The sequence below is a fragment of the Rhodnius prolixus genome, unplaced genomic scaffold (genome assembly GCF_049639745.1).
Source record: "Rhodnius prolixus isolate KJV_2025 unplaced genomic scaffold, Rpr scaffold_6, whole genome shotgun sequence".
Lineage (NCBI taxonomy): Eukaryota > Metazoa > Arthropoda > Insecta > Hemiptera > Reduviidae > Rhodnius > Rhodnius prolixus.
The window spans coordinates 38,364,598-38,390,565 of NW_027411634.1; the positions used below are offsets into that span (position 1 = coordinate 38,364,598).

Consider the following 25,968-nt stretch of genomic DNA (forward strand, 5'->3'; position numbering starts at 1 on the left):
TTGCGTTTTAAAATGAAATGAACTTTAAAAATCTCGTACCAAAATTATGAGCTAAATTTACTAATTTTGAGTTTTCCTGTTTTTGGTATTTTATTTCCCTTTTATTAATTGATTTTTTTTTGTTAATTATTTGAAAAACAAGTCAAAAAAAAAAAAAAACTCCGTAATTGATTTTTCCCAAAAAGTATTTAATATTCCTGCAAAATTCAAATTTTTCACCTAAAATATGACTCAAAAGCGGGTGCTACGGTGAAAAGCGGCGGAAGTAGTTAAAAGTCCAACAGGAAGTACAATTTTATTGATAAGAACAACTCCAGGAGGAAATCTCTTTCAACTTCCGTTGTTCCTTAAATATATTACCTACAGAACTATAACTTTTCTCGAAACTTTTCCGTCGAGTTGAGTTTTCTGTAGAAAAGTGTCATTTCTGTAAAGTATATACGATTTCCATCTTTGTGTAATAATGTTGTTGATTTTAACCGCCATAGCTTGTGTTGTTTATTTTGGTACACCTGATTGGTTTCAGGCTTTCGTCATTCCAATATCAGTGGTGCAGATTAATCAGTTTGGGTGTAGAGAAATCGATTTAATCGAATTCGATTTATGTTTCCATCTCACTTGCAGACTATAAATACAGTCGACTCTCGATAAATCGAAATCCAAGGGACTACAAGAAAAATTCGAATTATCGAGATTTCGAATTATCAAGAAGTTTGAATTATCAAGAAGGGGGAAAAAAATTCGAATTATTAAGAGTTTTTATTATGTACATATGTATGTACATACGTATATTGAAAATACGTATGAGCTTACCTAAGTTTTAGACATATATAGCCTCAAGTAAAAAAGTAAAAATAATGAAAACGACAAAAAAGAACAAAAAAATTACATATGTATTAACATTTCAATAAATAATAATATACATATGTACCTAATTAAAAAAATGAAGAACAGTTTTTTGTTTCAATGTGGCTTGACTTAGTCAGTGACTTAGAATTGTAGAAAGCGTTGATGGTGGAATATTGAAAGTTTTGGCGATATCTTTTTCTTTTCGAACCACTTTCCACGGCCGCGATAATTTTTCTTTTTGTCGGACACAGTAAGGGAGACGTACTTCCCATCGTGACAAACTAAGAAAGAGAATGGAAAAGATAAACTGGGCTGAAAGGAGGGAAACATTACGCAGGAAATGGACAAAAAGCGGAAAATGAGAAGTAAACATTACTAGGGAAAATTCGAATTATAAAGAGGGGAAGGTGGCCTCGTTCGAATTATAGAGCCTTCTCTCCCCCTGTTGTTAAGAAAAGGATTTCGAGTTATCGAGCGTATCTAAATACACTGAATTTTTTCGATTTACCGAAGTTAGCAGCTGTAGAGTTTGAATGATCGAAAAATTCGAATTATCGAGGTTCGACTGTACCTGCAACCCTTTTGCCACCCCTAACGGTCATCCCTTCTTAGACTGTACCTGCCAACTTTGAATTTTTGCCATTTTTTTGTTTAGCACAAAAGTTGTACTTCCATTTTCTGTTCCGGAAATTTTGGTTGTTATGTTATCAATCGGATGATCTCACTAAGATCTCAAAACGTTGTACTTCTGTTGTGAGTACTTGATATCGGAAAAAAATTGTCACGACCGCATTAGTTCCGTCTTCCCAAATAATCAAGAGGAAGTTACCGTTGCCGTGTTTGTTCAAGTGAATGTTGTTGGCGTTGTTACAGATGTTTATCCCATTACAAGGCTAGAAATTATGGTTATGTTAATGATCATTATGGAAGGTGAGAGCGAGAGAGACTATGGTTTATATTGTGTAAACAGGTGTGATAACATGGGGTACTTATGTCGCCACTGGGTATGTTGTGTTGTGTATGCGAGAATATGTACGTAAACACCTTCCTTGTTATCTTCTCTAGCTGGAGCAGGCTAGGTAGAGTTCTTGATTTCCCCCACTACGGAGAAAATATCCATAAGTTATGTTTCGATAACATGTGGAAGTATTTAAATAGTTTATCATTCAGATTTTCTATCATTTTTGTTTCCGTTATAATTTTTTACTTCCTCTTACTTAGTAGAGGTATTACGTCTGTGCGGATGTTAGATTTTTTGGAGGCTCATAAAATGTGAAAACATAATTTTTACAAATTCGTTTGGGTTTTTCTATGGCATCATATCCGGTAATACTTGTATTTTAGGTATTTGTGTTATTTTGTCATGATTGTTTTGTCAGGAAGTTAGTTCTAGTCCAGCGTTTCCCAACCTTTTTTGGCTCGCCTACCACTTGGTAGTACATCATGCCAAATTCTACCACTTCGTAAAAATGATTGTATTTAGCGATATTTGTTATTCTGAGTGTGTTATTTTAAGATTATTATTATATTTATTTGCGTAGAGATACAAATGTTACAAAGGAGTTCAAGTTCATGTTCACTTTATAAACTTTGCAAAGTGTAAGATCTTAGTTTTAAAACTTGTTTTAAATAATTAAAAATTGCGTGCATATTTTTCTCTTCAAAATTATTAATTAATTTACAAAGTTCTTCTTTAGGATTATTATATTTGGGCCCAAATCTTCTAAATTAATTTCTTTTAAGCATTCCATCTACCTGTAAGTACCAATTAGATTTAATGTTGCTTGGATAGAGCTTACTCATTACAATCCAGTCTCTTTAAGCAGATCTTTACATAGTTATCATTTAAGTTCTGTCACATGATAATTCTATTAAATTTTCTTTATCTTTTATTGGATAATGATGTAGTTTTTCCTAAATTTTCTTTATAGAGGGGGATTGAAATCCAATTATCATTTGTGTTTTCAAGTTTTGGGAAAATACTCCATGAAAGACAATTTTAATCCTGTTAAATATTTTCTAGTATATCTTGAGACAGACTAACCTTATTACTGTATTACATGTGTATTAACAACTTTACTGAATAATATTATTAATTAATATAATTTTTAAGAATTATAGGAAAAAAACGTTTCTATGATGTTTTGTATGTCCGCCATTATTGATTATTTTTCGCGTACCACCAACCAGGAACTCGCGTACCACAGGTTGGGAAACGCTGGACTAGAAGAAGGATTTTGAGTTAGAGGATTTGTGGAGTTTCCTGTATCGTGTTTTGGTGACTTGGGTGATAAAAGGAATGTTAAGATCTGTGTAGTCCGGTTAGAGACGTAATAAGAAGCTTTTATTGTGGATCGAAGAGACTGAATTCTTTGGAGATTCCATTCGCCCTGATGGGTAGCAGTATAAACTAGTCTTTTGTTGCCCAGAAATAATTTTTTGATCTATAGCCTTGTGGAAAGCGTAAAAATGTAAATTTAATGAAAAAGACTTTTCCAATTTCCTTTCTCTAGCCCTGTATTAATTCTTGCATAAATTTTCTCCTCTTTTTTTCCTGCTCCCCCTCACGCAAACCCCAGTAATGAGTGACCTTGAAATATCGCAAGTGTCTGTGTTTATTTATACTCTGAAGTTACGTAATCCTTTAAATACGGGAGCAGCCTGTGTCCAACCTCTGACGTAGTTATCGTATTTATGGTGCCAGGTTATTTATGAGCTTGTTCGTGTTAACCTTTTTTTTTCTGTCCCGAGTGAGTCAAGTGCGCATTGCGATTATTTACATTTACTAGTAAAAGTGAGATCATGTTAGATTTTCTAAATTAGGATAATTTAACCCGAAGTACATGTTTGGACATGTAGACGGAACATATTCTGGTGTGAAACCTTTACAGGATTTCCTCTTATTACAACGGTTCGTGGTTCTAACTTATTTTCGAACCCAGAAAAACACATATACCTTTCGTTTAGTTGGTCTAATTTTTATCTGTACTCATAGTTTCGAGAATATGACGATTTTTTGACGCTACTGTACACATTTACGTCGAAATAGACCTGCCTCATTTATTTTAGGGATTTACAAACTGCTGAGAAGTTAAAATGGTTTTGAAATTCTCAGAGTTTCTGGAGAGAGTGTAAGGCATGTTAAGGGAAGGATTCGAACCAGTTTTTTTTTGTGTGTGTATTAATGTCTGTCAGTCTATTTGTGCTGAAACTAAAACGATACTATTTGAAACGCAACCCTCGACCTGTGAACAATACTATGATTATCGGATCGTAATAACTTTCTGCAGAAGTTGGATGAACACATAAGTAAAATCTACTGTTAACCTTAGTAATACACCCACACAATTTACAATAAGTTTCTAGCGCAGAATTATGCAAAATGGGCTTCTATTGACGATAGTTAGGGATTATGACCAACTTCCCGCATTCCCGATTATTATATTGTTTAGTTGCTAACTCCTCATTTCCACCAAAGGCAACAACTTACAACTATTATCAGTATAAATTCCCAAGTAGCAAGTTTTGTCCACTTAGATTAATGTTACTTAATTTCAGAAAGACACTCCTTTAAATTCTCTACTGGATTATTCCCTGAGGAACCGATTGCAATATTGTCCCGAGGGGTATTAAGGAGGGTGGGGTGATTTGATTCGTAACGTGAACACTTGCCGCTACCCCCTACGTATCTGAAACATAGATGGCCCCCCCGTGTACACTAGGGAAAATGGTATGAGGGTACTTTGGATCGCTCGGGTATTACTTGACGATTCTATTCTTCAATTTAGTTTACAGCTGGCACAATCGATACCCAATTTCGATTCAACATTCGCTTGTTTTTTTTTTTTAACTCAAGGTCATTCATTGCCTTTATTATATTCTAAATAATATACCTATACTTAATAATCTAAATCAAATTATTATTTATTTTGTTCAGTTGATTTCATTGGTATTTTTTTACTTTCATAATTGCTCGGGACACCCAATCGCATTCAGGCATTGCATTCCCTCACTGAGGATTCATTCTTCACGACCTTACTCTACTACTCGTCATCCAGTTCAGCCAATTCTTTTAGAAGGGTTAAAGCCCAGGTAGGCTCAAGAACAATAGAAGCTGTCCCAGATATATACTTAATAATCTAACGATCCCTTATAAGGACGCCAAGCTCGGGACACCCAATCGCATTCAGGGCATTGCATTCCCTCACTGAGGATTCATTCTTACACTCTCTTCACGACCTAGGCGCCACGGTAGCCGAGCGGTTAGAGGCAAGACCTGCAAAGCTAATATGCATTGTGGTACTGGGTTCGATTCCCGGTCTTAGGCCTTGGATTTTATTTAAAGTTTAATAAAAGAAATTCACAGTAAAGTATGTTTGCTAGTCGCCTCCGTCCACGACACCTAATTGGTAGTTGGACGTAAAGCCCGCCTGAAGAAATAGGCAATTACTTTACTTTACTCTCTTCACGACCTTACTCTACTCGTCATTCTGTTCAGCCAATTCTTTTAGTAGGGTTAAAGCCTAGGTAGGTTGAAGAACAATAGAAGCTGTGCAAAGCTATCAGAAGAGTATATAAGGACGCCAGACCATCGCTCGGGACACTCAATCGCATTCAGAGCATTGCGTTTACTCAACGAGGATTCATTCTTCACTACGTAACTCTACTCGTCATCCATTTCGGCCAGTTAGAAATAGTTTATATTTAGTTTACCCCCAGTTAGTTATTTGTTATTTACGCTCGTTCCTAAGTTTAGTGTTAATGCTAGCCATTAATCTCGTAGACAGTAGCATTATCTTTATTTAGCCCTTCAGCCTCCCTAATCAAATCCCAATATTCCATTCGTGCCTATAAATTAATAGCTGCCTAAATCTCCTTTTCGTGGCTCTACTGATCGACATCATCCTCATCTACAGCTAACAACGCACAAGAAGTCGCTGAAAGTTCAAAGCCCTATATATAGTTTCATTACTTCCATGCGATCTGACTTAATATCGGCGATCCTCTACCGGAAGTACTGTTAAATCGCTTACTAATCGCAATACTAATTGATCGATTGCAAAATTATTGAAATGATGCAAATTGATTGTAGGTTAAGTTTTTTCAGTGAAATTATCGAAATAATAATTTTTTTTTTTCCTTTTTGTGTTTACAGTAATCCGGTTATGAGATTTTAGAAGAAGAGGAAGTTGTAATCCGGTGGCTGGACAGACCAACCGGTCTTCATATCACATGGGGTGACTTTATTCTTCACCAGAACACAAGGTAATTTTTTTCATTTTTTATTTATTTATTATGTATTCTAATGTTGTGCATAAAAAAAACGTGTAAACTATAAATCTGTTCCCATATTGTGGAATTAACACATATTAACTTGTAACTCCGCCCTATTGTGAGAACCAGTTGTCTAAAATGGGATAGTTAATTTTTGTTTATGTTGGGTAGTTAATACCCATCTTGGGACCAATGACTGTTTTCTTTTTTTAGTTCCGGTTTGTTTAGTAGGCCTTGAATGGTGAGCAGAAACAAAAAAACGGGAGTGATCACTCACATGACTTCCCGAGATACCACAATTTGAGATTATTTTTTTTGAATTGAAATTATTACTAAAAAGATAGTTTATAGAAAATTTGGCGCTGTTCTCGAGATAATTGCAGGGTGGGGGAACAAATTAATAGATTTAAGTGACTCTCTACTACAATTTTGGACGAAACTGTTTTTTGGGGCTCTCAAAATCTGTTATTTCCGGTAAAAAATACGAAAAATTTCACATTTTATTGCCAAGATAAGAGAAATTAATTATTGGCACTTCTGATTGAATCGTTACGAGATTGTATGATTATTTAAGGGCAAATTAAAGTAGTATATTTTTTGTGGTTGTTCCCTCTTCTTTCATGATTTTAGCTTGTTAAATCGTCCTTAGCAACCATATATATCTTAGAGCTCTGTTCTGTTCCCTTTCAGTTTCCTTCTTACTTCAAACACGTGTCTGTCAGACACTGTTATAAGGGGTGAGAATCCATAGAAAAGGGCCAAAAAGAGAGTGAGAAAGACTTGGCGAGAAATGAAGGGTTATATGAGAAAAGAAAAGAAAAAAGAAATTGGACAGACATCGAACTGTCGGTGTGAAGTTTGTCTGTCAGTTAGCGCGTAAGTCCTTCATCTTTGACGTGCTCCCTCTCTGTCTGTGGTGCATTGTTCCCTCTTCCTCTCTCCCTTTACCCATTTACTGTTGCCATGTACGACCATTAATAAGTAAGCAATCCCCCTTTTTTTTCCCTGCCCTGAAAAAGTTGAACACACTACAAGAGGGAACGATTGAAAAACAGCTATGAGACATACACGTCTTTTAGGGATTATATAAACAGTCTAGCCTCTCAATATCGGACACTGGCGGGGGAAAGCAAAGTGGCCGCTGTTTGGAGGTGGTCGTTAGAAGTAGTGCAGGCAAGTTTCATAATGAAAAAATATGAGGTTTTTCCCAAACATCTATTTATTATTAATAGATTTAAAAACGTACATAATTGCATAATTATTGCAGCTATATGATATGCATCAAATGTTTCTTAATTATCCAATAAAATTTATCAAAAAACTACATATTATTGACTTAATTAATAATTTTTATAATAATCATCACATTTATTCGTAACAATAGTAATTTATGGTAAAATTATCATCATACTATCATCTATTATTAGAAAAATAGAACAAACCTTTCGGCAAGATGACGATGGCTCGATTTGGTTTTTGCAAAATCTTCCAACACATTTATTTTCTCTTCTAGTGTTAATCACTTTCGTTTGAGAGACATATCGGGAAAAAATAATATTGTTCATCCCAAGTTATATTGAAAAATGATTAAAATGGTACAAGATGTGTGGAGCTTAAATAGGAAACTTTAGGAAAAACCAGAAAAATAGACAAAAAACTTGAGAGGGGATAATTATTTTTATCACCGCCGTCAAAGGAACTTTTAATAATAAGGTGGTCGTTGATGGGAGGTGAAATGATATAATCCGTCCCCCAAAATGAATGTCCGCGGTCGCTATGTAAAGTGACCGTTAGACGGCGGAGGTTCTTTTATATAGAAAGTGTATAGGGGTAAAACGGGGAAATCCAAAAACTGGTCCGTAAATGGAGGTGGTCGCTAGTGAGAGGGTCCTTTATAGGAGGTTCGACTGTATTGCAAATTATCAACAATAAACAGTTTTTGCAAAAATTTTACATAAAATTGTAATGGCGTTTATACAGTTAGGATCCTCGAAGCGATGGTTTCCGGTGTTCTATGAAAAGAATAATAATAATTATAACAGTGACGGAAAAAAACCTAATTTTCTTTTGGTTTAATTATGGGGCGTCCACTTCTGAGATCATTTGCGCCTGGAGCTTTTCTCCAGCCTCCACGCCATGTTCTCTATGTTTACCGGAGAATGAGATGTAACAAGCTCCTAGGAAAAAGAAACATCTAAGGGCTAAGTAGATAGATGCAAAACCCTAGATCTTCGCGCGGGGGTATCCATTTAGCAAATCTTTGCAGTAAAGAGATAGTCATGAATATTAACTTTACCTAGGGTTCAAGGGAGGAATGGTGATGCTGTCGTAAGTTTTTGTGGAAAATAAGTTATGAGCCACTTATTTAAATTACTCGTAATAGAAAACGCGTCCAAGTATTCTCCCCAATCATTTTATAAAAATGGCTGCTCATACAAAATAAACTATCAGCTCCAAAGTTCTGTTATTTTTTATTTTCTTCATAGCAAAAATTAGAAAAAAAAGAAAAAAAAAAAAGAAGATATTACCAGGGAGGAGGGCCCTGGACCAAAACCTGTAGCGAATCGATTATATTGATCGAATCTTCCTGATATCCTCGTCTTGGCTGTTTTTATTAATTTTGTATATTAAAACTGTTCATTAATTCAATTAATCATTTATAGTCGGATGGCTTCCATCTTTAATAGATTGCCGACATTTTCTTTCTTACCTTTTGAATACTTGATCTTGAAAATTATATGTACGCTTTTTTTTTTTATCTCCCTGCTTTAGAGTCATATTTCTGATTGCCTTTGCATTCTATAGATAATTTATGTTGATACTTCGCCCGTATTGATGGACAAATCGATTTCATTTTTATGTTATTTTTTTTTTTTAGAAATTTCTTTATAAACATTCCGTCTTTGTACATTAAAAGGGAAATGATAAAACGACGACTTTGTCGGTCCCTTTGATTTGCTTCAATAGTCACATCCTTTTACTTTTCCGGTTTTACAGCCAATAAGAACGAATATTGCAACTGTTGAAATGGACGATTTCACCGGAAGTTCACTGTCTATATAAGGTTTACCAATACAGAATCGTAATTTTATTTAATTATTTATTTAACAATTTTTTAATCTGGTTAATTTTGGTTATGTTTCAAAAATTTCTGCTTAGAGAAAAATTTAAAGTTGTAACCTCGAGATTAGTAGTTATAAGTCCTTTTCACCAATTTACTTATTCATTTTAAGGCGCGTCAAACATCTAAGCGCCCGGATTGAGCAATAACACCAAGACGCTTCCGAGGGCCGTTAGCTGAGTTTTGAACCCGGGATCTCTGCGTGGGAATCCAAATCGCTAACCACTTGGCTAATTAATCCCTATCCTGTTATGTATTTACGTGGGACAACAATGTTTTAAAATTTATTCCTAGAATTTAATTTGAATAACTTCATTTACTCAAAAAAATTCTTACGACTATTTAAACGAATCCTTCATTTTTCCGAATTCCTTATAAATATTTCCCAAAAAATAAAAAAACAATGGAAAAATGGAGAAAAAAAAATTCGCTCTATTAATTTCCTTAATGATGAAAACCAGCAGATATTGACTTTTCCAGGACTGGGAAGAACCCCTACCGTAGTTACTATAACAACCCGTGATTCTGGCTGAGTTAATAGTAACTTCTCTCCCTTGGTAAGACTAAAACCGGGGAAATGCACCATCAAGTAATCGGAGAATATTGGAACACTTACCGTTTTTTGAAACGATAATCTCCATTTTCCGAGGTGTTCGCCTAAGTTGTTCTCTGCTACTTTATAATGGGTAGTTTGGTGTTAAAAGCGCAACTCAAATTCGTTCAAGTTCTTACCTGAAATATTCGTTTTAGGTTTTTTTTAGAGATTTCAGGTATTTTGTTGGTATCCAGGACTAGGTTCACTAGCTTCACTCTACGGTGGGCACATCGTATCGTGTGGTTTCTAAATATAAACCAGGAATTCGAGCCTTTACTCTCCTGTCCGTGATCTAATGTAAGTAACTAAAGTAAAGTAAAGTAATCGCCTATTTTTTCAGGCGGGGCTTAACGTTTAACTACCATTAGGTAACGTGGACGGAGGTGACTAGCAAACATACTTTACTGTAAATTTCTTTTATTAACCATTAAATAAAATCCATGGCCTAGAAACCGGGAATCGAACCCAGTACCATATTACATATTAGCTTCGCTGGTCTATTGATCTAATGTAACATTCACACCACAAGTACCCACATTAATTTTCATCTTAATTACGTCACAAATTGTTTAGAGTGGGAGATACGTCACAAAATAATCGCTTTGAAGTACTCAAAATCGTGTATTTTTATAGCCCAAATTTAACGCTTTTACTTTTAGAGAAAGACACACGATAAATGCTTAAGACTTTTATTAAAAGTGGTGGTTCTAGTATTGAAACTGAGCTTTATCCAATCCGGCTTTTTCTTTCCGATTATTTAAACTTCGATTAAAATGAATTACTGCATTTAACTCGTTATCTTTTTTACAATTATTGCACACTAGAATTTTGTCTGTATGTTGAGTAATGTTTATTACATAAAGTCTTGTTTGACATAATTCTTGATATGTCATTTGATGAGCTCATCACGTTACATTAGTGACTAATCCTAAATTGTGTATAATCACCTATGGTATGTCATTAAGTGATTATAACTATAATAAAAATAACCTTATGGTGCAATTCATTACGATTTTGGTTTTTAAATTTACTTTCTTTTGCTTCAGATGAAATAATTACGCTGACGCCATATTTTCTGTATTACGCTCTTACCGGAAATATCAGGTTTAGGTTCATAGAGGCTGTGGAAAAGTTTTTTATTTTTGTTGGTTTTGTACGAAACTGAGCAGCCTTCCGCATAAACAGGAAATCGCAGGAAGTTGATATCTGCTGTTTATAGATTCGTTGATACCATGGCATCAAGTTTTCTTTTGGAATTTTCTCTAACTCGTTTGTTTATTGCAAAATGTAATCTTATATTTTCCAAGGAAAATACCTCCTCTTAACGTAAAGGAAAGTGGGAATTAAGTTTCCCTCATTTTCATTCATTTAAGTGTAATGACTGTGGCCTCATTATCTGTGTTAACATTAACCGGAAATGAATATGTTAGTAAAATTTGATGATAAGCGGAAGTGCTTTTTTAAAAAAAATTAATTTCGTATTTTTTTTTTGAGATTTCTTTTTTCGCTCAAAATATTTGGAAGAAAATTTTTATTCCCTAAACTGTGATAAGAGAAAATCTAGTGAAAAAACTGAGTTTCCACAGAAAATAATCGCTTTTTTCCTTTTCTTAGTCCAGAAAAGTGGTTTTTGCATAAAATTGTACAAAAAAAAAAATAAATAAATGGACGCAGGAAGCTCAGGCTTTTCTTTCAAGTGAGTTACACCAATGGGGCCGGAAGTTGCTTAAGCGAATAATTCAAACTGGTCAACAGCATCTAAGGTTATTTGGCGCCCAGTGCATTGCCGAACTTCGGGTAGTGTTCACTTGTTTATAGACAACACTGTTTAGGTCAGGGAGCTGTAAGAAGCTCCTAGGTACGGAATATCCCAAGTACCTGCAGCAGGATTCTAACCCTCGAATGGGAATCCAGTACGCTAACCAGAGAGCTGATCCTTTCCCCGACTTTTTTTTTCAGTTAATTTTGATTAATCGCATTTCTGTCAAATAGGAGGATGGTAAGACATCACTCTAAAGCACCATTTTAGTATTGATTACTCGGCGGGGCCTTAATTTAGCAGGAGGAAATTAATATTCTAATTTTGCATCGTCCTTTAGGATAAACCGGAAACCTGTGTGATGTATTATTGGACGCGGGTTGTGTGTGTTTTGTTTTTGTATGCCTCTGTACCACATTAGTCCTGTTTCAAGAAGATAAGAAGAGGAGACTTTGGTATTGTTTATTTCCTCTAAATCTTTAAGGAGAGTTCCGTCTGATGTGTTTTTGTTTGTTGAGTCATCACCTTGATGAAACTAGTAGCTTTTAAATGTTGTTCCATCAATAGAAGTAATCGAATGTATTTATTTTATTAAACTGCTTTCAATTAAGAAAAGACTTATTAAAGAATATAATAAATTAATTGTGGCACATTAAAGATATTTTTAAATAGGCCTGTTGGCTGTTACTTGAAATTTTGTTTTATCTTCTTTATTTTTTTTGGAGATAATGTAAAGAGGAAGTGCTGCAATCGCGTCAATTGTTGTACCGGAAATATTCATTTTGAGGTTCCCTGCATCCCCCCTCAAAAAAAGGGATTTTCACAAACCGGTGTGTGTGTATTTGTAGACATTGGTGCTTTAAAGCTTGTATTTTTTTAGTCCAAATTTGACGCTTTCACTTTTAGAGAAAGACACACGATAAATGCTTAAGACTTTTATTAGAAGTGGTGGTTCTAGTATTGAAACTGAGCTTTATCCAATCCGGCTTTTTCTTTCCGATTATTACATCGCCACTTTGATGATAACAGGCCCATCTCAACATCTACGAGGGGGTGAACGCTGAATGGAGAAGAAGCCATTTCTGGTTTTATGCACTTACACGATGCTTACTTCCTGTAACTTCCTGCACGTCAGTATAATTTTGCTAACCCCTTTATTAACTGCTTTGATTTTTAGGCCTTCCCCCAGTTCTCTTGCTTCTTTGTAGGAAACCAGTTCATGGGCTGCTTTCTTTTTAATGTTAATAGATCCGAGGTTGCATTTCTTTCTTTGGAGGTAGTCGATATCCATCAGGCTCGTTATACTGCTCCGGGTTTGTGCATTTCCTTATTCAAAAAAAAAAAGGGGCGAATAAAATGTGTAGGTTATATAACCTCTATTCACTTCCTCTTATTCTGATGCAGTAAGAGAAGGTACTGCAATCGAGCAGGTTCTCTCTAGTTTGTACTTTCACCGGAAGTAATCGATTTGAGGGTTGTTGGTAAGAGAAAAAAATGTATTTTTCGGGTGCATGTTAGATCATATCCGTGAATCTTAAAATGATTTCTGGTACAGTCTATCTCTTTCTAGCAGATACGCTTGACTCTACAGGCTGTTTGCAGCGTTTTCCAGGCCTGCCTCGTTTGCGTCTTCCCTTTGGGAAGTAGTTGTAAACAAGTTTTGGCTAGCAATCTTCTTCCATCCTCATTAGATGGTCGTACCATTTCACTATTAGATCCTGTTAGATTAGATTAGATAAAGCGGGACGGGACCCACGTCCCACGGCACCACAGCCAAAAGAGGCTTATTTTGACTTCCCCTTTAAGTCTACTAGATGAAACCTCCCCTACTTAAGAGGTTGAGGACTTTCCCTACCAGTTTCTTCTGCGCTACAATCTCCTTTGGCCTTAAAGTCCCAATGATTTCATAGTGTAGCCACTCGATTGCAATCGAATAGCAAGTGATGAGATGCCGTTTCCTCCTCTTCCTGACATCATGTGCACAACGGTTACGAGCTTATAAGCTCTACCTTGTGCAGGTGCTTCCTGAACCTTCCGTGCCCTGTGAATAGGCCTGTAATCAGAGTGATCTGATTCCTGCCCAAACCTAGAGTCACTTTGGTTCTTTGTTTAAACAGTCAGGGCATAATAATCATACCTTGTTTGACCCCAGGAAACATCACCTTTTGCTTTTCATGTTCTCTCCAGATCCAATCTCTGAGAGCCTCACGAACTGCACCCTCGGTGATCCCCAGGACTGGTTCCGGGCCAATAAAAAAGTAATACTAGCTCCATTCCTGGCCAGTTGATCAGCTATTTCATCCCCCCTTAATCCCCACATGGCCCGGCACCCATTTCAGTCGGACTTTATTGTGCCGAGCCAATTGTTCTAAGGCCTCTTTACAATCCCAAACCAGAGAAGAGGTAGTTCCTGAAGGAGGAAGAGCCTTCAGAGCAGCTTGACTGTCCGAAAAAGATGTAAAATTCCCTATTTCTAGGATCATTTCGTAGATTTTCCTCAGCGCAAGTTTTGGTAGCAAAGAATTTAGTATTAATTGATCCTATAGTATGCACCATGTTTCTCTTTACGCCTCCTTTGATCTCTAATCAAAGAGTTAGGAATAGATAAACCACAACTTCTCCAGATGTCCGTCACAGGGACTAGCAAGCTATTTTCCAAAATTTTGGCTATTTTCCAGGTTTCCGTCGCTTATGTCACTATACATTTCCTACAAAAGCATGGCAGATCTTCTTCTTTCTGGGCCTTCTTATTTCTTTACTCCAGAGGGTAGAATTCAATGTATTTATCTTTTTTCCAGTACTAATTAAAAAAATAAAAGGAAGTTCAAATTTTTGTTTCGTTTAGATTCCGATAGAGGTCACTGCAGTAAGATCGATCAAGCGGAAGTACACTGTACTGAATCAATTTTTCAGTTTTTCAAAGTTTACTTAAAAACGAGTTTTTTTAAAAGTTAGTATAAATTTAATTGCAAATGGTTACTATAATTAGTAACTCAATGTCAACGCATGCTTTTGATAGTTAGGTTCTCCGGACTGTAGCAATGTAGCGAGCTCCCTGCTCTTAATTAAAGATTACGAAGATAGGGGCTATAAGGCTGCCATTTCAACTTCTGAAACAGCATGGAGTCTGTCAGTCTCTCTTTCTCTCTCACTCACGCAATCAATCTCTCGCAGTTTGTTCACCTCCATCAATATCTTGAAAGTATTCACCTGCTGTTCGGCTATAATGCTGTACTGAGCACACCTTCGGCCTCTACATCATCTTATCTATCTGTGTTGATTTCTATGTTGGATGTCACGTTTTATCTTTTCATGCTGTTTCGACTTTATTATTTTTTTTTTTAATTACGTACTTCCACATTTACGCACAAATACGCAGCACATCCGACAGCGTTAACCAAAAAAATGGTACAAAACTTTCATACAAATCTTCCAGATTGAGAGAAGATCAAAATAGCTCTGCCCCTTTACTGTTAAACTATAGGTAAATTTATTGCAGGAAGAGCTCAATCTATCGTTTGCGTTCATCCACGTTTACCTAATAGTTGCCGTCGAAATATCCTCTTAACCGGAAATACCCTTACATGCACTTTCATCTTAATTCTGTTACCATGGTAATTAATTTTGTAATATAATTAAGGGTAAGCTGAACAGCTGATGACTATATTTCCAGTTATAGCTCTGGAAATAGAAGTAACATAAAGTCTTGTGAGTGTGTAGTACCAGATTATTTTTTTTTTTTATATATACAGCAGTAGGGGAGCTTTAAGGAGATGGGGGACCCAAGAGTATGGTCCCATTTGGTCGCTTTGACCCAACAACACTCAAGGCCACAATTCTTCCCCCACTATTCCATCTTTTTGACCTGGACAAAAAAAAAAAAATCTTTAGAAAAATACAAACTTTACTGGTGTTTAGACGAAGCAACACTAAAACACCATATTAGGAGTTCGTCAAAAAATAAAAATAAAAAAGGATAGACATCCATATTAGTTCCCTAGTTCTCCCTCGCCACGAACTCTCTGTTCATCCCAAAAGTTTTTTTGGGAACACCATAACTCGTTTTTAAAAATAAACATTACAGCACGATAAATATACATTAAACGATTCCAAGGTAACATATGGCGCGGTAGCTTGTTTGGGTGTTCTAAATTTAAAAGAAATTAATTTAGAAAAAAAAAAGGTTTTGTAAAAACCAGTATATTTCGCTGAAATTTAAATTATCAAGAGGCTCCTCCCCCAAAACTGCCATTAATTCAATTTTTAAAGATGATGGAGCTATTTTTTTGGTTTTTGTTTTTTAAATCACAAAACGTGAACAATCGATCAAGTAAAAGTTTATTTCCGGTTGAGATTATAAACTCGACTTAAGCAACACATTAAACAGAAAGCCCCCTCCTAAAAAAAAATAATTGCGAAAATATAGCACCTTACATTAATAATACCAAAATGAAACAACTTAACCAGTTAAGCGTGGAATTTAATTTTTTAAAAAAACCCTACAGTGTGCGTAATTAAAATCAAACAATGACGTGCATACACGTCGCCGAACGCAGGGAGCAAAACAACCAATAGTTTACAACGTCATTATAGTCACTGCAAGCGACTTTTTCTGCAATCTCTTAGGGGGCTTACAGATTATAGCAGAGCATTCTGTGCTCATTTCAAAATCTTTCACCGCTTCAAGTATGCATTGCTCTAGTTAACTAGGGGACGCAAGAGCTTTTACAAGGAAGAAAAGAGCTTTGAATTCTGTGCAAAATGAAATCATGCTCGGTACTGAGGTCTGAACCTTTTTTATTAACCATTATAAATAAAATATAAGGCCTAGGACACCAGGAATCGAACCCACTAACCAACAATACATCTTAGCATTGCGGGTCTAGCCTCTTAACCGCTCGGCTACCGTGGCGCCTGCCACTGTATTATATTTAGTAGTTAATAAACGTGCGCAAATTCTAGATATTTACTATTTTTTATAAACAAAATATTGTGTTACCGTAATGAAGTGTTACTTCACATTTTGGTAAAAGTAGTATTACAGGCAGTCAAGATTGCTTAAGTAAGATGCTTAAAAGAAAAGAATTAAGTATGGAAATCGACTAGGTGAAAGTAAGCGCCGTCTTTACAGAGAACTTGATACATTTGAGGGCTTTCACTTCCCGGTGGACTTAGGCAATGTCCCCCCGCCCTGTCTAAAATTCCTTGTTAGCCTGTCTTGTTGAATTTAGTTTATTTTTAGAATTCACTCTTAATACTACAGTAAAATTTAGCTTACTAGCTGTTAATCTTAAAGCAATCATCACTTTCACTTTCAGAAGTAATGGATGCGAAATGTGTCAAATTTGCAAAACCTGGGATTTACCGGAAGTAATCGTACTTTGAGATATTCTCGATTTGAGGTCTCCTTAGTTCGAAAATATTGGTTTTAAGAAAATCATCTGTAATTAACACTAAATATTACATAAAGATCGCTGGAGATTTTATATTTATCCCTTAACCGGAAGTGCCTCGATAAAAAGTGTTTCAGATTTTAGAGATCTAAAATAGTTTCTTTAAATTCGAACACCCTCTTTGCACTGATCCTCGAATCTGACGGCGAATATTTTTCATAGATGCGTACAAGTTTGTGTAGATGTAAGAGGGCTTCACTGTAGGGGTAATGTGGGGGTCATTTCAGTGTAATGGAAATTTTCATATTTTAAAATTCTGAATTAAAACAATATGTAAGAAAGTTGAAATCTTGATTAAAGTAGTGTGAGAGTTTCAAATCTTTTTTTGTTTTTTTTTTCTTACCTCCGGTGGCTACACGCGCCTGCGCAGAAACTGAAAAGCAAACTAATTTGTACAAAACGCACTTTTTCGTGTCCCTAGAGTACGCCAAATTCTCTGTGCTAATACAACTATCAAAACATCTCAAAACACGTGAGATAAAACTTATCAACTTTTTAAGAAGTATTATTCATAAAATTTATTATCCGCCTATTACTTCATTCGAAGAGATTAATATTGTGCTTAGAACAAAGTCAAAGAGTGGAGAAAAGATTAACCGTAAACTTTGATAAATAAGTGAAGTAGCAGCGAAAAGGAAGAGGGGGACTTCATTTCATTTTACTCAAGCATGAGTCATATAACCTTTAACGGACTTGATTGCGCAATTCGACCACTGTTCGGCTGGCTCCCAGTTTTTATTATATTCTTATTCACCGTTAAATTCTCCACTTGAAAACGAGCGCTCTAAATTATTTTGTATTACCCATTTAATAATCTTTTTTTTTCGAATTTCCTTCACCGTCACTTGTAAAACTAGAAATAGGTGCAGTAATCATGCAGATTCTAGGTTAGTTACCACCGGAAATACACAGTTTCGAGTTCAAAAAAAAGGTGATTTTACAAACTAATAATATTTGAAATTTGTGCCAAATTTTATAAATTATTATTTTGTCAATTGAATTAAAAATTAGTAAATTTATATTTAATTTTATATATTCCAGGCAAAGTTTTTTGAATGAAATTTTGTAGTATTTCCTTTTGAAGAGTAATAGTTTGTGAGTTTAATGAATATAATAATATCTTGGTAAATGCAAATTGTATTTTATAGACACACGCACAAATTCATTCAGTATTGTGACGTTATTATTGTATACAGAACAAAGAGGATGAGGTAACTGGAGGTTACTGTCTGATGGTGAGGGAGGGGTGCGGACGGTTTAATTCCAGCCCGGCCATCAGAATGGCGGGTTGTTGCAGACTGTCTGCTGGTAACAATAGGTAGCTGCAATAATCCGTTCTACGCGTGTAAATCCAGTGCGCTTTCCAAAGAGTTAATAATCCGTTCCCTTAATATCCCAAAGTGCTCTTAATAAGTTTTTCCTTTTTATTACTTACTCTTTCTCTACCTGCACTAAGTTTTGTAATTAGTTTTGAGAATAACTGTTCTAAGCTCCACCTAGAAATGAATTTGATCATTACAACTCAAAAAACGTTATTCGAGATTTTGGTTTAGTTCTTGAAAAATAATAAGCTTTTTGACAAAATCAGTCAACCGGAAGTATCTTTTACAGTCAAAATTTCAGCATTTTTTTAAAGATGAAACTTCGAACTGCTCAAATGATTTTTTTTTTTTAATTTTTAAATTAAATACGGTAAACGAGCGGTTATAGGCTAGACCCGCTAAGCTAAGATGTATTGCGGTACTAGTCTAGGCCTTGTATTTTATTTAATGGTTAATATGAAAAATTTACAGTAAAGTATGTTAGGCGGTTATAGGCTAGACCCGCAGAGCTAAGATGTATTGCGGCACTAGTCTAGGTCTTGGATTTTATTTAATGGTTAATATGAGAAATTTACAGTAAAGTATGTTAGGCGGTTATAGGCTAGACCCGCAAAGCTTAGATGTATTGTGGTACTAGTCTAGGCCTTGGATTTTATTTAATGGTTAATATGAGAATTTTACAGTAAAGTATGTTAGGCGGTTATAGGCTAGACACGCAAAGCTAAGATGTATTGCGGTACTAGTCTAGGTCTTGAATTTGATTTAATGGTTAATATGAGAAATTTACAGTAATATGTTTGCTAGTCGCCTCCGTCCACGGCACCTAATTTGGTAGTTGGTCGTAAAGCCCACCTGTAAAAATGGGCAATTACTTTACTTCTATCCATTTAGCCATACTTAATTAGCTTAGTTGAATGAAGCTTTTTAACTATTCTTTTTTTTAATATAAAAAAAAGGCTTACAAAGTAAAAAGATGTGCTTGTAAGCTTTCCTAAGAATACTGCGGAGTAAAGGAGTGGAGTAGTTTTAGCCCAGTCATCATCACTCACCACTAAGCCGCTTCCTGTGTGTAGCCCACCCTTCCAGCTTCCAGGATTTACATCGCTTTTAGATCGACAGTTGTACTGTGTAGTTCAGGGGGTCGCTATTCTCCTTAAGGGGGGGGGTAAAGCTGTGGAAGATTGATGAAGCCTTTTCAGAATAGGATTATATACGTACGACGTGACCAAGGAGAGGGGGAAATCGTATAACGGAAGAGGATTCTTATCTGGCAGATCTTATTTACTATGTAATGGCTAAAAAAAAAAAACACAACTTAGTTTACGCGGTTACGTCCGAACATTTATTATCAAACTATCTTTTACAGTCAAAATTTCAGCATTTTTTTAAAGATGAAACTTCGAACTGCTCAAATGATTTTTTTTTTTTAATTTTTAAATTAAATACGGTAAACGAGCGGTTATAGGCTAGACCCGCTAAGCTAAGATGTATTGCGGTACTAGTCTAGGCCTTGTATTTTATTTAATGGTTAATATGAAAAATTTACAGTAAAGTATGTTAGGCGGTTATAGGCTAGACCCGCAGAGCTAAGATGTATTGCGGCACTAGTCTAGGTCTTGGATTTTATTTAATGGTTAATATGAGAAATTTACAGTAAAGTATGTTAGGCGGTTATAGGCTAGACCCGCAAAGCTTAGATGTATTGTGGTACTAGTCTAGGCCTTGGATTTTATTTAATGGTTAATATGAGAATTTTACAGTAAAGTATGTTAGGCGGTTATAGGCTAGACACGCAAAGCTAAGATGTATAGTGGTACTAGTCTAGGCCTTGGATTTTGTTTAATGGTTAATATGAGAATTTTACAGTAAAATATGTTAGGCGGTTAGAGACTAGACCCGCAAAGCTAAGATGTATTGCGGTACTAGTCTAGGCCTTGGATTTTATTTAATGGTTAATATGAGAATTTTACAGTAAAGTATGTTAGGCGGTTATAGGCTAGACACGCAAAGCTAAGATGTATTGCGGTACTAGTCTAGGCCTTGGATTTTATTTAATGGTTAATATGAGAATTTTACAGTAAAGTATGTTAGGCGGTTAAGAGACTAGACCCGCAAAGCTAAGATGTATTGTGGTACTAGTCTAGGCCTTGGATTTTGTTTAATGGTTAATATGAGAATTTTACAGTAAAATATGTTAGGCGGTTAGAGACTAGACCCGCAAAACTAAGATGTATTGCGGTACTAGTCTAGGCCTTGGATTTTATTTAATGGTTAATATGAGAAATTTATAGTAAAGTATGTTAGGCGGTTAAGAGACTAGACCCGCAAAGCTAAGATGTATTGTGGTACTAGTCTAGGCCTTGGATTTTGTTTAATGGTTAATATGAGAATTTTACAGTAAAATATGTTAGGCGGTTAGAGACTAGACCCGCAAAACTAAGATGTATTGCGGTACTAGTCTAGGCCTTGGATTTTATTTAATGGTTAATATGAGAAATTTATAGTAAAGTATGTTAGGCGGTTAAGAGACTAGACCCGCAAAGCTAAGATGTATTGTGGTATTAGTCTAGGCCTTGGATTTTATTTAATGGTTAATATGAGAAATTTATAGTAAAGTATGTTAGGCGGTTAAGAGACTAGACCCGCAAAGCTAAGATGTATTGTGGTACTAGTCTAGGCCTTGGATTTTATTTAATGGTTAATATGAGAATTTTACAGTAAAGTATGTTAGGCGGTTAAGAGACTAGACCCGCAAAGCTAAGATGTATTGTGGTACTAGTCTAGGCCTTGGATTTTGTTTAATGGTTAATATGAGAATTTTACAGTAAAATATGTTAGGCGGTTAGAGACTAGACCCGCAAAACTAAGATGTATTGCGGTACTAGTCTAGGCCTTGGATTTTATTTAATGGTTAATATGAGAATTTTACAGTAAAGTATGTTAGGCGGTTATAGGCTAGACACGCAAAGCTAAGATGTATTGCGGTACTAGTCTAGGTCTTGAATTTGATTTAATGGTTAATATGAGAAATTTACAGTAATATGTTTGCTAGTCGCCTCCGTCCACGGCACCTAATTTGGTAGTTGGTCGTAAAGCCCACCTGTAAAAATGGGCAATTACTTTACTTCTATCCATTTAGCCATACTTAATTAGCTTAGTTGAATGAAGCTTTTTAACTATTCTTTTTTTTAATATAAAAAAAAGGCTTACAAAGTAAAAAGATGTGCTTGTAAGCTTTCCTAAGAATACTGCGGAGTAAAGGAGTGGAGTAGTTTTAGCCCAGTCATCATCACTCACCACTAAGCCGCTTCCTGTGTGTAGCCCACCCTTCCAGCTTCCAGGATTTACATCGCTTTTAGATCGACAGTTGTACTGTGTAGTTCAGGGGGTCGCTATTCTCCTTAAGGGGGGGGGTAAAGCTGTGGAAGATTGATGAAGCCTTTTCAGAATAGGATTATATACGTACGACGTGACCAAGGAGAGGGGGAAATCGTATAACGGAAGAGGATTCTTATCTGGCAGATCTTATTTACTATGTAATGGCTAAAAAAAAAAAACACAACTTAGTTTACGCGGTTACGTCCGAACATTTATTATCAAACTAGGCTAGATAGTTGATCTAATTAGGAAGTGGAGGTTTATGTGGTGAACGGAAGCGGAAACTGTAAATGAACTAGAATATGGAAGGAAGACGGTTAAAGGAGATAATTTTCCAAAAAATAAGTCTACATTCTAAATAATAAATATTAAAAAATTCGTCATGAACATAAGTTTTATTTATGTATTTATTTGTAATTAAATTTTTTTTCTAAAATTATTTAGCTGTAAAACATGTCCATTTTTCGGAAAAGAAAAACGTAATACACAATTTTGAATTTTGATAAAAAATGTAGAGGTATCCAAGTATTTAAATCACTATGTTTATTCAAAATTACCGCATTATTTGTAAATATTTGTGATTAAGTAATTTAAAAAAAAAAGAACTACAACCACTTAAACAACAATAAAATCGATTGTTATTGGTGTTGCTTGCCAACTGGGCAAGATTACATCCCAGTAATAAGTCACGAGTGTGTGGGCGGAAGTTATTCCTGTAGGAGTTTCTATTTATTCCCTCCAACGTAGTGTTCATTTGCAAAGCTATTACCTTACTGACTTATAAACTGACGTGAAGATGCTGTTCAGAGTTTATGTGTAGAACCCAGGGCCGGATTTTCCTATAGGCTAACTAGGCTTTAGCCTAGGGCCTCAAGATCAAGAGGAGGGGTCCTACATTTAAAATTGTTAGCAAAATTAAAATTACGCTATTCTAAAATCAGTACCAATAACATGTTTCATTTAACATTCTGATATTATATCACAGTAGTGATGTATTTTATTATCTCTCATGTAATTTACAAACTTAAAAATGGGAGGTGAAAGGGCCTCATAAGTGGAATAGCCTAGGGCCTCTTTTCATCGAAATCAGGCCCTGGTTGAACCATAAGGATATTCGCAAAAATGTGGAAATTTTGGTAATGATTGCACACTTCTCCTCCTGGGTAATCGGGTTTCTTTTTATTCTGTGCCTTTATGATCCGAGAGCATAATGTCAGGAATGAACGGAAATATTCAAAAATAAATGCGAAATTGAAATTTTTAAAATGACGAGTAAATTTCTTATCAAGATTCCTAGAAGGGAATCGAATGGAATCATTGAATTATAACTTCTTTAGTAAGCGAAAAAAAAGAGTAAGTACATTTTAAATTTTCCACCTGACTGTAATTCATCAAGAGCTCTGTGACAGCTTTTCCGAAATTTACGATTATTATTATTATTTTAATTCAAAGCACGCCATCTGAGATTATTGGCGCCTGGAACTTTTTTTCAATGAACTACTATCTTCCAGGGCAGTGTTCTGTCGTTACAGAGAACATTGGACAGTGAACTGTAAGAAGCTCTTCTTAGGAAGAGAGAACTCTAGAAGGTCCAGGAGCTGGATTTGTTCCAGAAATCTCAGCGTTGGAATGTCGTGCGTTAACCACTGAGTGAATACTTTTCCCGCGAATTTAACAGAGCATTCAATTTAAGGTAAAAAGTAAAGTAAAGTAATTGCCTATTTTTTCAGGAGGGGCTTTACGTCCAACTACCAATTAGGTGTCGTGGACGGAGGCGGCTAACAAACATGCTTTACTATAAATTTCTTTTATTAACCAATTAATAAAATCCAAGGCCTAAGACCAGGAATCGAACCTAGTACCATAATGCGTAATAGCTTTGAAGGTCTCCTCTTAACCGCTCGGCTACCGTGGCGCCTTTTAATTAAGGTTTTCGTTTATTAAGACTCATAGTGTGTACTTAGCCTTAGAACTCTCAAAAATATCAATCTTGTTATTTAAAACTAGACTGGAGAACTGCGCATATGTAGAAGGCTGTGACTAGCGTCAGCCTTTTTGTATAGTATAATTCATCTCGTTCAGGCTTCATATTTCTTTCGTAGAGCATTTTAAGATTTCCCTGCTGAACTATGGTTTAGTTTTTAAAAGACTAAGGCGAGCCAAAATATTGTCTCGAAAAAGAGAACGCCTTAAAACTTTAACCTATCAGAACTAAAAAATAAAATTTGTAGAATATTCAGACAGAGTATTCAGAGTAGAGAATATTCAGAGTAGAATATTCAGACAGAGTATTCAGAGTAGAGAATATTCAGAGTAGAATATTCAGACAGAGTATTCAGAGTAGAGAATATTCAGAGTAGAATATTCAGACAGAGTATTCAGAGTAGAGAATATTCTGAGTAGAATATTCAGACAGAGTATTCAGAGTAGAGAATATTCAGAGTAGAGAATATTCAGAGTAGAATATTCAGATAGAGTATTCAGAGTAGAGAATATTCAGAGTAAAATATTGAAGACACAGACAAGACAGAAGAAACACCAACCCAGTAATGTAAAATATTACTTTCTAAACTAGCCCTGAAGATGACCCTAGTCCCTTGGTCGACAGCTCGCGGCAGAATAAAGTTTATAATGACTGAAACTGGCAGTTATTTTTTCATCCTATATGGAAACTATGATTCAGTCACTAAAAATAATGAACTGTAATTTTAGAATATTGTTCATATTTTTTTGTGGCCGATTCAGTGGCATTGCCGATAATAAAAGTAAGTACAATTTTTTGTTTAATAAATAATTTTGAAATGCCCCTTCCATTCCAATTGAAACTTATTGTTTCAAATTATCATTTAATTAATCTAGTAATAGAATATTTGAAAAAATAATAGATTTTGTTATTACAATTAAACAAATACGAGACTGAAACTTTAGTTTCATCGATCAATAAATAGTACTGAAATAATGGAAACTTGGGACGCATTGATCTTGATGGGGGGGTGGAACAGAGACGAGTTGGAAGGGGCAATTGTTGTGGGGCGACAGGCTGTTACACCCCGTTACCTATAGTATACCTCAAAGTTTGACCTGTTAGGGAAACAGGACAATGACGCTCAGTTATGGGGAAAGGTAAATGGGAAATTCCCCAGTTAACACAAAAAGGAATATAATCAATACTCTTTGAAATTCCTCCTGTAGAAATTAGAAAATTTAGGGTTCTCCCCCCACAACAATAATGGGGCGTGAAAAGTCACACAATTCTGGTAATTTTGTGACACATTTTCTTCTCATTTTCCCAGACCCCATCCTCGGAACTTTTTCTTTTTAGCAACAGAAAAATAGTTTACAATAACATTTTTTAGGTGGCATTGTCGTGAATTAAACGTAGAAGTGAGAATTTGAAGCGGAAGTCCCAAAACACCAGCCCTGGAACCTTAAAAGAAAAAGGTATTTATTTCACTTAACATTTATTCACCTGGTTCCGAACCTGGTTCCGAAAAAGGAAAATAAAAATTAATGAACAAAAATCAGTGCACATTACGTTTGCTTGACGAAAATCTGCGAGTCCACCAGTTCAACTGAACGGTGTAACGATTCCTCCAGCTGACGTAGTACGATACTTAGGACTGTACATTGACAAGAGACTCACGTGGAACCCACATACTCGACTGAAACGACAAGACGTGAACAGCTACTTACTAGACTACTTGACCGCAGTTCTAAACTCGATTTGAATCACAAACTGACAATTTACAAGACACTGTTAAGACCAATATGGACATACGGAGCAGAAGTGTGGGGCTCAACCAAACCCTCTAACTCAAAAACGCCTGCAGACACTACACAGTCTAAAATCCTAGGGAAAATCCTGAATGCTTACCATCCCATACTGGACCTTCACATCCCTTTTGTCACCGATCTAATAAAGTCTCGCTACTGCAACTTTCACAGCCTCCTAGCTCTCCATCCTAATCCTCTTGTCCAACAACTCTCCTGCTCCTCACCTTCCAGACAATCCTCCTCGTCGTTTGAAGCGGAAGTGGCCTAGAGATCTATTGCTGTGGTTAAATCATTGTGAAAGAGTTTCAACAGTGGGTGATTACTCTAACCATGACATTACAAGTGAACTGAACCAGTAAGATCAAATTTACTTGATGCAACAATTGTTGCAGTTGTAAATATACAAATAAAGTGAAAAATGCAAATAACACCAAAATAACCTT

General features: G+C 35.6%; 1 protein-coding gene across 6 annotated transcripts in view; it reads left to right on the top strand.

The window, feature by feature from the left end:
• Nucleotides 1–25,968, top strand: part of wge (BAH domain and coiled-coil containing protein winged eye) — a 205,445-nt gene that overhangs the window by 28,979 nt on the left and 150,498 nt on the right. For all 6 annotated transcript variants that reach the window (XM_074140775.1, XM_074140774.1, XM_074140773.1 and 3 more), the window contains exon 2: nucleotides 6,005–6,114. The gene's annotated coding sequence lies outside the window, so the exon portion shown is untranslated. The remainder of the gene's footprint in view (nucleotides 1–6,004; nucleotides 6,115–25,968) is intronic.